At 43.1% G+C, this 14,199-nt stretch overlaps 1 protein-coding gene across 1 annotated transcript in view; it reads right to left on the bottom strand.

Moving 5' to 3' along the window:
* ME3 (malic enzyme 3) overlaps positions 1-14,199 on the bottom strand; it is a 225,987-nt gene that overhangs the window by 149,031 nt on the left and 62,757 nt on the right. The window lies entirely within an intron of this gene.

The raw sequence follows: 14,199 nt of genomic DNA, 5'->3' as shown, positions 1-14,199 counted from the left end.
TCAGCATCAGTCCATCCAATGAATATTCAGGACTGATTTCCTTTAGGATTGACTGGTTGGATATCCTTAAAGTCCAAGGGACTCTCAAGAGTCTTCTCCAACACCATAGTTCAAAAGCATCAATTCTTTGGTGCTCAGCTTTCTTCATAGTCCAACTCTCACATCCATACATGACCACTGGAAAAATCATAGCTTTGACTAGATGGACCTTTGTCAGCAAACTAATTTCTCTGCTTTCTAATATGCTGTCTATGTTGGTCATAGCTTTCCTTCCAAGGAGCAGGCACCTTTTAATTTCATGGCTGCAGTCACCATCTGGAGTGATTTTGGAGCCCAAGAAAAGAAAGTCTGTCTCTGTTTCCATTGTTTCCCTATCTATTTTCCATGAAGTAATGAGACCAGATGCCATGATCTTAGTTTTCTGAATGTTGAGTTTAAGCCAGCTTTTTCATTCTCCTCTTTCACTTTCATCAAGAGGCTCTTCAGTTCCTCTTCACTTTCTGCCGTAAGAGTGCTGTCCTCTGCATATCTTGGGTTACTGATATTTCTCCTGGCAATCTTGATTCCAGCTTGTGCTTCATCTATAACCCTGGTGTAATACAGGCCCCTTTGCACAGCGTTATTATGAGGACTCAGCGTGACCACATATGAAAAGAGAACAAAGAAGCTTCATGGAGATGTGATGGTGGGCTAGGCTCACAGCCAGGAAAAGGACTCATTTCTGTACCCGAGAGTACAGGTCACTGTTATTCTGACAAGTTAATGTGGCAGGTCAGCAACTCCTCAACCTTTCTTTATTCACACAGTAAAAGTCACCCAGCACTTGAATTGCCAAATACACAAAACAGACAGGGTACCGCCCCCACCTCCAGGAACCGACAATGCCATTCTCAACACACCTCAGGAAAGGATACTAACGACAGCTCTAGACACCTTTTTCAAAAGATACTACTTTGCTACAACAGTTATAAGAACAACAGCTATCATTTCATACGTTAATTTTATGCTTTATTTTGTTGTTATTTAGTCCTTAAGTCGTGCCCAACTCTTTGTGACCTCATGGACTGTAGATGCCCATGCTCCTCTGTCCATGGATTTCCCAGGCAAGAATACTGGAGTGGGTTACCATTTCCTTCTATAGGGGTTCTTCCTGATCCAGGGATGGAAATTGTATCTCCTACATTGCAGGCAGATTCTTTACCGCTGAGCCACCAGGAAAAGTCCCAGTTTTATGCTCGGTATTTTATTAAATGATCTGTTTACATATATCACATGAGCCACGTAAAGTCTTTGGAATGTCAACACACAGCCAGCAAGGTGCAGAGCCTGGTCGCAAGCCTGATCTCCATCTGCCTCTAACTTCAATAGAAATTTTGTAACATATCTTTTACCTAGGTTTAACAGTAACATATGCTTATTATAGTGGCACAGTGGTAAAAAATCTGCCTGCCAATGCGGGAGACCCCAGATTTGATCCCTGGGTGGGGAAGATCTCTGGAATAGGAAATGGCAACCCATTCCAGTATTCTTGCCTGGAAAATTCCATTGGCAGAGAAGCCTGGGGGGCTACAGTCCATTGGGTCACAAAGAATCAGATACAACTAAGTGCACACACACACTGAAAAGTTAAGAAAAATTATCAAAATCACACCTAATCTCATCACTCAGAGAAAACCACTGTATCATTTTGCTCTATTTCTTCCTGTATTTCCTCTGTGCTTAAAAAAAAACTTAAAACAAAGTTGAGATTTACTATATGTAAAATTTCATATACATATGAATTTTTCCACTTAAAATTATATGATAAACATTTTCCCACATACTAAAAGTCTAAAACATCACTTAAAATTGAAAACTTCAACTGATTATCTAATAATGTCCCTGTTTTGTATAATTGTTTCTAAACTTTCACTATTATAAATTATGCTGTGCATATATTTTTATTTGGTATTTATTTTATAAATTTATGCACATATAAAAGACTTTGTATTCATTTCTGACTTTTTTTTTTAGGTTGACTTATTGGACTTAAGAGATTGATGAGTCTTTCACTCATTAATTCAATAAATATTTAGTGAGCACCCACTAAGTGCTGGACAACATTCAAAATTGGTAATGTAGAAACAAGCAAAAAACAACTGAAGACAGACAAAAATACTTGCCTTCTTGAATCTTACATTCTAGAGAGGTCTAAGTAATTTTAATTCTTCTTAGGCATATTCTCAAATCACTTTCAGAAACGTTGGAGCAACTTACAACTCCACTAGCAGTGCCTCAGTAGCCATCTCAGTGCATGTTCACCAGCACAGAGTATTATGGTTTTACAGTTTTTTGACAGTTTTGTAACAATTCACAGCAATGTTGCCTTCCTTATGGACCTTTCCCCTACCCTCCCTCCCTCATTTATTCACCCCCTTACAAGACACAAGCAAACTGAAGAGATATTTAAATTCCCAGCCAAATGTAAGTTTCAAAGTTGTTTTTTTCCCTCCAGTGGGAAAAAAATCCCAGCCCCCAACCATGGATGGCAACAGTGGAATTGCCGCCTCTACTTTGCAAGGTAGCCAGAAATAATGATGACAAATCCATGTCCTGTTAGGGCTTCTGTGTCTGGGAGACAAGCCAGCAGTGAGTTTCTCCAGCCAAAGACCAGGCTTCCTTGGAGGATCAGCCAGAACAAGGCAGGTGGGAACCCTGCAGGGCAGTGGTTGAGGTCAGGATCAAATGCAACTCTGTCACCAAAGCAGTTGGTAAGTTAAAAAGTGCTGAGCAGTAGAAGCAAGTTTTATTCTTTTTGATGGGGGCTTTCAGGGGATGTTTAAGTCTTTTGTAGGGCCTCATACCATGTATGGAAAATATATAAAAATAAGCAAAGAAAACACCAATAAAGAAATAAAAGTAAAAATACTACATACATAATATTTTTGGAGTGTTAATCATGTGTTAGAAATTTTCAGAATTCTCTTTTTATGATAAATCCATAGACAGTGCTTACTCTGTGTCAGGCACTGTTTTAAGCACTTTTGACCATGTGATCATCATAATCAGCTTACGATGTAGATATCATCATCTCCATTTGACAGATGAAGAACCTGAGGCATAGAGAGATTAGGCACTTGTAAAGCAAGGATCAGATCCCGGCTGTTCTGCCTTTATTTTCTTTAACTTATTTAATACTGGCAGATAGCCAATTAACGATGTTTTGATAGTTTCAGGCGCACAGCAGAGGGACTCAGCCACACATGTGGATATGTCCATTCTCCCCCAAACTTCCCTCCCATTCAAGCTGCCACGTAACACTGAGCAGAGTTCTCTGTGCTGTATATGGCAGGACCTTGTTGGCTACCCATTTTAAACATAGCAGTGTATACACGTCCATCCCAAACTCCCTAACTACCCCTTATAAGAAGGAAACTTCTGAACAAATCAGGTAAGTAATCAACCTGATTCAAAAGTTCAGGTCAAGAGGGATTGACTGAATGCCTTCTATGCACCAGGCACTGTGCTGGCCCAAGGTCACAGAGCTCATGAGTGGGAGGGCTGGGAGCTCGGATCTGGCTCAAAGTCTGTCTGACTCCAGGTCCTCACTATTGCTCCATCTTGCTTAAGAGAAAATGCGTTCTTATTTGGGCTGACATCTAAGAGGCAAGGCTGGCACAGGGCATGGTGCTCTGGGAACAAAATGCCACAGCTACAGAAACAGAGGCTCAGCTGTGCTGTGCTTTGGGAGGCAGTCCTGTTAGTAGGCATATCTGGGTGAGCCTCTCTTCATTACCTTTGAGGGCCCCAGACATTCTAATATGGTCCAGGTGGTTCAGAATTTATCTTTTCAGCTCAGATGCCTGCGTGCAATGAAAACAACAGTTTTTAGAATTGCAAGAAGTGTTCTTAAAATCCTGGATCTTGGCTTTAGAAACTGTTGAGCCTCCAGTTATTGAAAACTCTCTTACATTTCCCTCATGACAGCTCACTCTGAGCCTCAGGTCGCTTTGATAGCTCCCTTAACGGTTGCCTTCACATTTCAAAATCAATGAAATTACATATTTAAAGGGATTATTCATTTTTTTCCCTAAGGAAAGCATATACACCCCATAATGCTTTAATAACGATAACCAGATGGATTTAAGGGTCTTTGACAAGGGGTTTCTTCAGCTAATTTGAGAACATACTGAGTTTCAGTCTCTTCTCACTGGTGCAAAATGAGCAGCGTGTAAAGAGCCCTGTAAATTTCCTTCTTGTGCAATTTTAATACTTTCATCACTGTCAGATGAAATACATTTAAAGCTAAGTCTCCCCTTTCTCCATTTTGAAAGTACAGGTTTTATTCAGTGAAGTCCAGAAAAACGTCTAACCAGAACTGGTTACCCCCAGGAGTTCCCACTCAAAATTCACCCCATAATACCTCCCAATCATGCGTATGCTCCAAGCTCCTTCTTTCTTGCTCTCAAAAAAGCCTGAGAGACTTTACGAAGGTTATGTACCTACATGTGGAATTATAAGACACCAGGAGTGGAAGGGACCGCAAAGATCATCTGGTCTACCTCTTCCACCTTATAGCAGAGGAAATTAAAGTTTCAGAAAGGTTCCATGATGCGGCCAAGATCAGGAACACAGGAAGTGGCAGAGTTTAGACTTGAACTTCATTCTGAGTGCAACGTACATTCATTATATCACGTTCCCTCTCTCTTCTGCTTTCATTTTCTGAACTTTATCTCCTCTCTTTATGTTTCCTACTTCTCATGTCAGAACCAGGTCTTGGACGATGATGGAATGGGTCAAACCATCTTCAGTGGTTGTGAAGTGGCATCACATTGTGACTTTGATATTCATATCTTTAGTGAGTCATGATGCCAATCTTTTCCTGTGCTATTGGCCACTTGTATATCTTCTTTGGAGAAACGTCTACTCGACTACTTTGCTCATTTTTTTGGTTTATGGATTTTGTTTTGTTTTGTTTTGTTTTTGTCTTTTTGTTGTTGAGTTGTAAGAGCTTTTTATATATTCTGAACACTAAATCGTTATCAGATATATGACTTGTAGACATTTTCTCCCACTCTGTAGCTTATCTTCTTATCTTAAAGCTTGGTATTTACATCTGTAGCTTATTCAAAGAGACTTCTTAAGATACTAAAATGTTTGTTTTCATAGTCCTAAGTATCTTATTTCATACGCTTGAAACTATAAATATTTGCTATGGGAAACTACATTTGTTAAAATTTGTTATTGAAACTCATTATTAAACTTTTCAGTGTGCAGAAGAAAAAATTAACAAGTACTTATTAAGCATTTACTATGTCTCTTGTCCTCAGTGAATTTTGATTTAAAAATGTGAAGCGGAAGACTTTTACTTCTGACATGGTTCCACCACACGTCATCCAGTGTGATGCACAAAGTGCTGGAATTAGTGCCCAGAGAAGCTGCATCACCTCTGCCCCTGGGTTCTCCTTACCCGCAGGATGGGAGTGAAAATATCCTCTTTGCCTCCCGCTGAAGGCGTTGTGAGGCTCAGACGAGAGGGATAAGAACCAGAGACTTCAGTGGCATCGCCTGGTCCCCTCCCAACGCATACACACAAACGCATGTCATAACAGCATAGCGTCATAACAGCACATCATCACAGTCATAACAGTGGAACTGTTATCCATGCGCTGCTGGGGTCCTCAGCGGGCCAGGCCACGTGGGGTCCTTGCAGCACTGCTGAAGTGGGTTTCCCAAAACACACATCTGACTGCTGCGTGCTCTGTCCTCTAAAACCCTATGGGGGCTCCCTCTCTTCTAAGAAAGACTTGGTGGTCCGATTCTTCGGCCTCTCCTCGGGCTCTGATGGTCCTGAGCCTGGCCGTGCCAACCTGGCTCCCGTCTGCACCTCCCTCGGCCATCCTCAGAGCATCTGCAGGTGCTGTTCCCCACGCGCTCAGTTCAAAGCTTGGCTATGCCTCTGGGTCATGGAACCCGAGACCTGTATCCAGGTGTTGGTCCTGGGAAGCATCTTAGAAGTGTGACAGAGAGGAAATGACTCCACCACTTGGAGACTTTTGTTGGAAGCTCAGTTCTGCCACCAATAGCCTTGGGACCACCAATAGGCCAGCCTTCTGGGGCCTCAGTTTTCTTATCCATTAATTCAGGTGAGCTCAGCATCCCTTTCAATCTATGACCTGGCATTTCTTCTATGAGAAGCAGTTTTTTAGCTTTACTGAGATGTAACTGACAAACAAAACTATACTATATTTAAAGTGTACAATATAATGTTTTGATACACATATAATGTTTTGATACACATATACATTGTGAAAGGATTCCCTGCATTGAGTTAATTAGCATATCTGTCACCTCAATATTTACCCTTTGCTAAGTATGTGTGGTAACACAAGTTCTACTCTCTTAGTAAATTTCAATTATACAAGAGTCACCATGTTATATGTTAGATCAGATTCTTACAATGGAAAGTTTGTACTCTTTTACCAACCCTTCCGAATTTACTCCATTCCCAGCCCCTGAAAACCACCATTCTACTCTTTGTTTCTATGTATTCAATTTTTTTTAAGATTCCACATATAAGTGATACTGTGCAGTGGTCGTATGAACAAGTATTTTCTGTTGCATTTTACTGAATCAGCGGTCATTAATAATAGTCATTATTCAGTGACATTTACTATTTAGGCTCTATTCAACTGCATTATTTTGAATCTTTGTAACAACCTTTTAAAATCAGATTTATCAAAATCATGGCCCTTTTAGAGATAGAATGGACAAGTAACTTGACTGAATCAAACAGCCAGAAAAGGAGGCGCTAACTAGGGCTCACAGCCAGACAGTCTGACTCCAAAGCCCATAGTGTTTTCACTTCAGGTCCCTTCCTCCAAGTCTCCTGCAACAATGGAATCTTCCCCGAGTTTGCCTCCCTCAGCTGCCCAGAAACATTTGATTACTTCTCCACTCCACCAGTTTCCTAAGGGCTTCCAAAGCCCACAGCATCCCTCCCAAAGAGCCGGGAGTCCACTCCATGCACCAGAGAGATCTGCTCCCCAAAGCTACCTGAGCTCACGTGAGCAGAACAGTAACAGTGATATCATGTGGCCCTCACATAGCAAAGATCTGCTTACCGCTGCTGTCTGTTACCTCCCGAGACTCCTACAGCACTTCTCTAAGTCACGTGGGGACTGCTTTTATAGATGACATGACTGAGGCTCAGAGAACTCTCCTGCTCGTGGTGACATCGCTGGCTCCAAGTTTACACCCTTTCAATCCTGGGCTGAGCTGAAGTTTGGGGAAATATCTCAGGGGCATGCTTTCCTACGGTTCTCTTTGTGAACAGAAAAGGGGAGGGGGTGTTTCTAGTTACCAACAGCCACACAGCTAAATGCCACTCATATGGAACCCCGGCCTTGACCCTAGAGAACCCATCAGCGGCTGGTCTTTGCTGAAGCTATTTTCAGGGCCCCTCCAGTGCTCTCACATTCCGCCTCCAGACTTCCCCCGTGCTGGGCTCCAGGAGCCTGACAGGCCCCCCAGATATCCCTGACGACCTCACGGACTGATGCTCACCAGATGCTTTCCAGCCCTCACATTCTCACGTGGGGATGAATAAACCCACCTTTACCCAATGGGAACTGACAGTCCTTGGTGCTGTGACTCTTCCCACAAGGAAAAAGGAGAGAGGAGCAGTGAAGTGACTTTGGTTGGCTGACTGACTTTGAGCTGGAGGTCATTTGTCTGGCTTTGGATTATCTGGTGTTTACCATTCCTGTCTTAATCACCCCTATTTCTTTTTCTAATCCATGCATCACCAGCAGAAAGAACTGTAAACATGTGAGGCTGCTGTTTTCAGCAAATTCACTCCGTGATCAATGCCAAACCAGGCTCTGCCTGAAAACCAGACGGGCGCTGACAACAAGAGGCGGGGATAGGGTTACATTTCTTGTAAACTGGCAGCTCGATTTTCATCTTGGCGCATGGTGGATTTTGTTATTGTTGTTATTCTGGACTGAGGGATAGGCTTATTTTTCATAGCTGGGTTTATGGTTTAGTGTAGAATTGCTTCTTGAAACTGGCTGAATTTATATGCTATTCAGCTTATATTCCCAGTCATTAAGAATTTTAGCAATTCACTCTCCTCTCAGAGTGCATTTCTAAGTTGCAATTATGACGGTGCTCCTTCTTTGGGGGGAATATTCTGGTAAAAAAAATTACTTTCCAGACTTATTGATTGGGCTGATATTTACCAGATATTCCAGCAGAAATGTGAAATGGCTGTGAAATGTCTGGCCCCTGTTTTGATTCATTTAGCTAACTGCCATGCTGCTGCTGCTGCTGCTAAGTCGCTTCAGTCGTGTCCGACTCTGTGCGACCCATAGACGGCAGCCCACCAGACCATACAGGTCATTGAATATTTCAGATGTTACTCCCATTTCTTAATCTCTACTTTGACCCTTACACCGTTAAGCCGTTATAGAAAACACATAATGCTTTAAATCAACCACAGTTTCCTATTTTCTCACACCTTTGAATGGAATCTTGCAGCTTCCTCTAACGCCTCTCCTTTTTCATTGCTCTCAGCTTAGGAAAGCCTCCCTAACCCTTTCCCCCAGCTCTCCTCCCACCGTGCACACTGTCAGTCACTCTTTTCTCTGATTCCATAGTACTTGTAACACCAATGAGTTAAGTGATGGAGTTTTTCCACTACAGGGAAGAGTATCTCCCCAGAGTCAGGTCAGTATCATCAGGAGGAAGCAAACTAGGAAACTCAATCCTTCCCTTAAAGATTTACAGAATCTTAGAGCTTGAAGGGAGCTAAGAGGGTCCTTCCTACCCCCTTCTGAAGTATCCTGGGTGGATACTTTTCAGCTTCCCATCAAGCACTTCCAGAAACGGAGAAGTCAATATGTTCTGAAAAGTTTTTCTTTACATTGAGCAAAAGTTGATCTCACGATCAACTCTGCCCATATGCCCCTGGTCTGCCTTTTGGAGCTGCAGAACAAGTCTAGTTCTCATTCTGCCTGGTATTTGAGAAGAGCTTCGTCTCCCTGCTGTCCTTCAGAAAGAGACGGAGGTCCCAGAATCATTTTTCTTTCATGCTAGAGTGAAGATCACGCCATGACTGTCCCTTTAAGCTAAATGTACCTGTCAGGTTATTTCCCAAACACTTGGCACCAGGCTGTTGTTTGGCAGGGAACATAAATACACTGTATTCAGAATTGATTAGTTTAAGCATAAGCAGTATACCCCTTAAATTCAAGATTACAAATGAAAAAATTTTTAAATAACAGAAAGTATTTATTAGAGAGCAACATTCTGCAACAAATCCAGTAGGTTAAAGCTCAGCTGCAGCTCATTATTTTGAAATGTTATGCCTGTTTCTTGCGGAGGAACGAAGAGGCAGTCAAAAAGATAGGGCTATGTGTCTCTGAGAGACCTAACACGCTGGCTTCACTTTGGAGAAAATTCCTAGGTGGGGCCACTGTGGGGAGCTGGAGACCACTATGAAATGAAAGTGAATTCTAGGAAAATTAAGTATGCATGTGATGGAAGCAACCTGGGCAGTGTCTGAATCTATTTTGGGAAGTGATGCTGGAATTTTTCTCTGAGAATCCATTCACAAGAATGACATTTTCAGGTATGATTCAAATGCAGTTTTGCCCAGAGGCTGAGCAGTGGACTCAAATACCCACTAAGCTCCCTCTAGAGGTTCGAGTGTGCAGCTGCCCCAAGAGCTCCTGGGCTGGGAAGCCTGTCCCAGCGCCCAGAAGAGGGGTCAAGAGATGCAAGGAGCTTCTGATTGTTTCTGGTATTTAGAGTCAAATTTGTGGGCTGAAACAAATTAGAAAGCAAAACAAAACTCCATTCTCTAAATAAAGCTGAGATACAATACATTGTGAATATACATTCATAGAGAAGCGGTAGCAACTGGGAACATTCTAAAATTTCATATTAGGTAATAGGCTGATGGTTCACAGCGCAATGAAAAACGCAAAAATTCTTGACGACATCCTAGATGTGCTGAAGTCTAAAATGGCATGCATTTTGGCACTTACATTGTATTTACAGCTACTTACATAGCATTAACCTTGTATTAAATATTGTAAGTAACTTAGAGGTGATTTAAAAGTATATGGAAGGATATGCAAATACTGCCAAGGGCATGGCAACCCACTCCAGTATTCTTGCCTGGAGAATCCCCATGGACAGAGGAGCCTGGCGGGCTACAGTCCATAGGGTCGCAGAGGTGGGCACAACTGAGTGACTAAGCACAGCACAGACACGCAAATACTACGCCATTTTATACAAGGGACTTGAGCATCCTTGAATGTTGGAATCGACAGGGTGGAGGATGGGGTCCCAATTTCTCCCACAGCTCTCCCCCTCCCCAGGGATATGGTGTACACCTTCACCTCATAGGACTGTTGTAAGAATTAAATAATCTACTAAGCATGTTTCTATCACATATTTAAAGTGCCTGGCACTGCAGGGGTTAATTCACTTCTTATCTGAGATAATTGGAGAAAAGCACTTAATCTGTTGTTCTTCTCTTGACAAAGTCCCATACACACAAACTGTATACTGTCCTATAAATTTTTTTTAAAAAAATGATATGCATCTTTTGGTTCATGGGTAATGTAATCAACATGATCATTATTAGAGAAACCAACTGTTGAGCACCTTTTCTGTGTCAGGCACTGTGCCAAATACTTTCCCTGCATTTTTAGTCCCCTTTTGGACAGATACTATTATTAGCACCAGTTACAAGGGGGCACCAGTTACAAGGGGGCAACAGAGGATAAGATGGTTGGACGGCATCCCCGACTCAATGGAAATGAGTTTGAGCAAACTCCGGGAGATAGTGAAGGACAGGGAAGCCTGGGATGCTGCAGCCCATGGGGTCGGACGGGACTGAGCAACTGAACAACGACAGATCAGGAAGCGAGGACTTGAGGAAGTTAAGTCCTTTGTACAAATTCATGCAGTTCATATATGATGCCGGAATTGGAACTCATCTGTGCTTTTAAACGCAATAAAATAATTCTTTCTCATTGGCGGAACCTGAACTCATCAAGATTAATGACTTGGCATCCAGGAACCCAACAAGCAGTGGTGCCATTAATGAAGGGCTTGACTGAGGGAGCATACATACAAAACCATTACAAACATTCAGCGGTAACCTTCCCCTCTGAAACGATCACCAATCTGATTTCATGTGTCTTGTGTCTCCTAGAGCACAGAGGATATTTAATCTTTGCATTCTGTCACTTAGACCTGTATGCTGCCTATAATGGCTGCTGAGCACATATTTGTTAAATGAATCAATGACTGACTAAATGCCACTGCCTGTCTTCTAAGAGCTTATAATCTGCTAGGAATGATAAGACATGTGCATACACATACACACACACACGAGTATAATTATAACACTAGCCAAAAGTGAGCTAAAATATGCAAAAGATATAAATCAGCAAGTCTACACTATTCCATTATCTGAGGTCAGAAAAAACTTGCCCATGCACATGGAGACATGCAAGAATGTTGACTGCAAAATTACGGCTAATAATAGAGACAAGAAACAACTACATTTTCATCAACAGAAGCATGAAGAAGTGCATTTCAGTGTACTGTTACAACAGAACATTATATACAGAAATTAAAATGAATAGTCTAAAAGTAAATGTATTATACAGCTAACTCATGAAACACAGTAAGTGAAAAAATAATAATAGTTTGACTTAATGCAATTTGCATGTATTAACTCATTTAGTCCTCATGACAACCCTTTGAAGGTAGATACTGTCACCAAACTCGCCTTAGAAACGAGGAAGTTGAAGGATACCTACATTTGATATAATTGCAAAGATGTTTAAACATATGCAAAAAGACTCATATAAGAATAAATCCGAATGCAATAAAAGCATTAAAGCACACACAGGAACCCCGAGATTATGACAGTGGTTACACGAGGGATGGCAAAAGGGAAGGGGCCCTGATGACAGAGGGGAAGAGAGCAAGCATCAGATGTATTTATGTTCTGTTTCTCAAGCTGGATGATGGTTGCAGATACTCTGTATTTTTTCTATGTCTGAACTATTTCATAATAAAGTGATCAACAAAAAGAAATTAAATAGCTTGAAGGCTCAAAGGAAATAAATGTGATTCCTGATACTGCCTGGAGAAGGGGACATTTAAATGAGGCCTGGGTACACTACGCGTAGCCCTAGCAAACGTGGAAGTTGGAGCCTGTGCCGAGTGAGGGACACGAGCCCGGGGGTGGAGGTGCAGGAGAACTAGGCTGCTGGAAAGACATTGCACTTCCCATCCCAAGGCCCCCGGGGGACCAGCCTGAGGGGCTCAGGCATCGGACTTTCTGGTTCCAATATTTGCTTGGTCTTTTTTTCTGTGGCTGTAGAACTGGGGGACTGGGTAGTCCCAGCCTCTTCCCCAGGGTGACCCAGGTGGCTGAGAATGCTTGAATTTGCTGGCATTCTGACACTCTCTCCTGGACTGCAGGGGAGGGGGCATGCCTGCCTGCTGCTCAAAGGCAGACTGGCTGGATGTGGAAGTCTGTTCAGAAGCATGAATAATGACCGACAGAGAGTCTCCTTGGGAGTTTCGCAAGGAATGATGAGGACTGGCTGCAACTGGAAACCCCAGCTAGCAATAAGGGAAAAGGGTTTTGCTGAACAAAACTGAGCCCACTGTTGGCCAGAAGGACCAGGGCACTTTGGAAGGCTTCAGACACTCAAGTTTTCAGACAGCCGTGGCACTGGGTCTGTGTATATGTGTGCTAAGTCACTTCAGTCGTGTCCAACTCTTTGCGACGCTATGGACTGTAGACCCCCAGGCTCCTCTGTCCATGGGATTCTCCAGGCAAGAACACTGGAGTGGGCTGCCATGCCCTCCTCCAGGGGGATCTTCCTGACCCAGGGATCGAACCCACATCTCCTGTGCCTCTGGCGTTGCAGGCGGATTCTTCCCTGCTGAACCACAGGGAAGCCCAGCACTGGGTCTTGACCGCCCCAAGCCCCAAACAGACCGGCCACACAGTCTTGACTCTGGGCCTCAGTCTCTTTCACGCTCTCCTGCCTGTGCCTATGGGGACTGGCCACACTGCTGACCTCTTCTCACCAGCTCTTTAACTGTTTCTGGTCTGGATCAGAAAATCTGGGATGGCATAACTTAGAGTCTCATCCCTATTCTGCCAGAGCTTCTGGGTGCAATAGCTGGTTTCCCAAGCGCACACTCAAAAAGCAATTTGCAGCAACATGGAGGGACCTAGAGGCTGTCATACTGAGTGAAGTCAAGTCAGACAGAGAAGGAAAAGCATCATATGGCATCCCTTACATGTGGAATCTAAAAAGAAATGACACAAATTTACCAAACAGAAAGAGACAGACTTATGGTTGCCGGGGTAACGATGGGGGGAAGGGATAGTTAGGGAGTTTAGGATGGATATGTACACATTGCTATATTTAAAACGAATAACCAATAAGGACCTACTGTATAGCATAGGGAACTCTGCTTAATATTATGTGGCAGCCTGGGTGGGAGAGGAGTTTGGGGGAGAATGGATTCATGTATATGTATGGTTGAATCCCTTTGCTGTTCAGCTGAAATCATCACAACTGGCTTTAGTGTAGCGTGTGCTCAGTTGAGCCCCTGGACTGTAGCCCACCAGGCTCCTCTGTCCATGGGATTTCCCAGGCAAGAATACTGGTGGGTTGCCATTTCCTTCTCCAGGGAAACTTCCCGACCCAGGGATCAAACCCACGTCTCTTGTGTCTCCTGCACTGGCAGACAGATTCTTTACTACTGTGCCACCTGAGAAGCCCCCAATAATCGGCTGTGTGAAAGTGAAAGTCACTCAGTCATGTCCAGCTCTTTGTGCCAGAATACTGGAGTAGGTAGCCGTTCTATACTCCAATATAGAATGAAAAGTTAAGAGAAAAAGAAGCAACTGCTCAAAAGACACTTGTTATTTGACTGATAGAAGTGAGTGTGTGGTTGGTGCTGCATTCAAAGGAAGCCCTTTGTTCTGCAATGGGAAGGCCTAGAAGCTACGTCTGAAGATGGGCCTTGCAGGTTGGCACTTCCTCTGCTTCTGTATATCTGCTCTTGAACACAGCTTCTCTAAGCCTCACTTTCTTCATCTGAAAAGTGGGGCCACAGCAGCAACCACCTAAAGAGTGGCTGTGATGAGCAAAGACAAAGCACCAC

This window comes from Budorcas taxicolor, chromosome 25, assembly GCF_023091745.1.
Source record: "Budorcas taxicolor isolate Tak-1 chromosome 25, Takin1.1, whole genome shotgun sequence".
NCBI classification, from domain to species: Eukaryota; Metazoa; Chordata; class Mammalia; order Artiodactyla; family Bovidae; genus Budorcas; species Budorcas taxicolor.
Note: the sequence above shows the minus strand (reverse complement) of the source record. Positions and strands in the feature narration are given on the sequence as shown.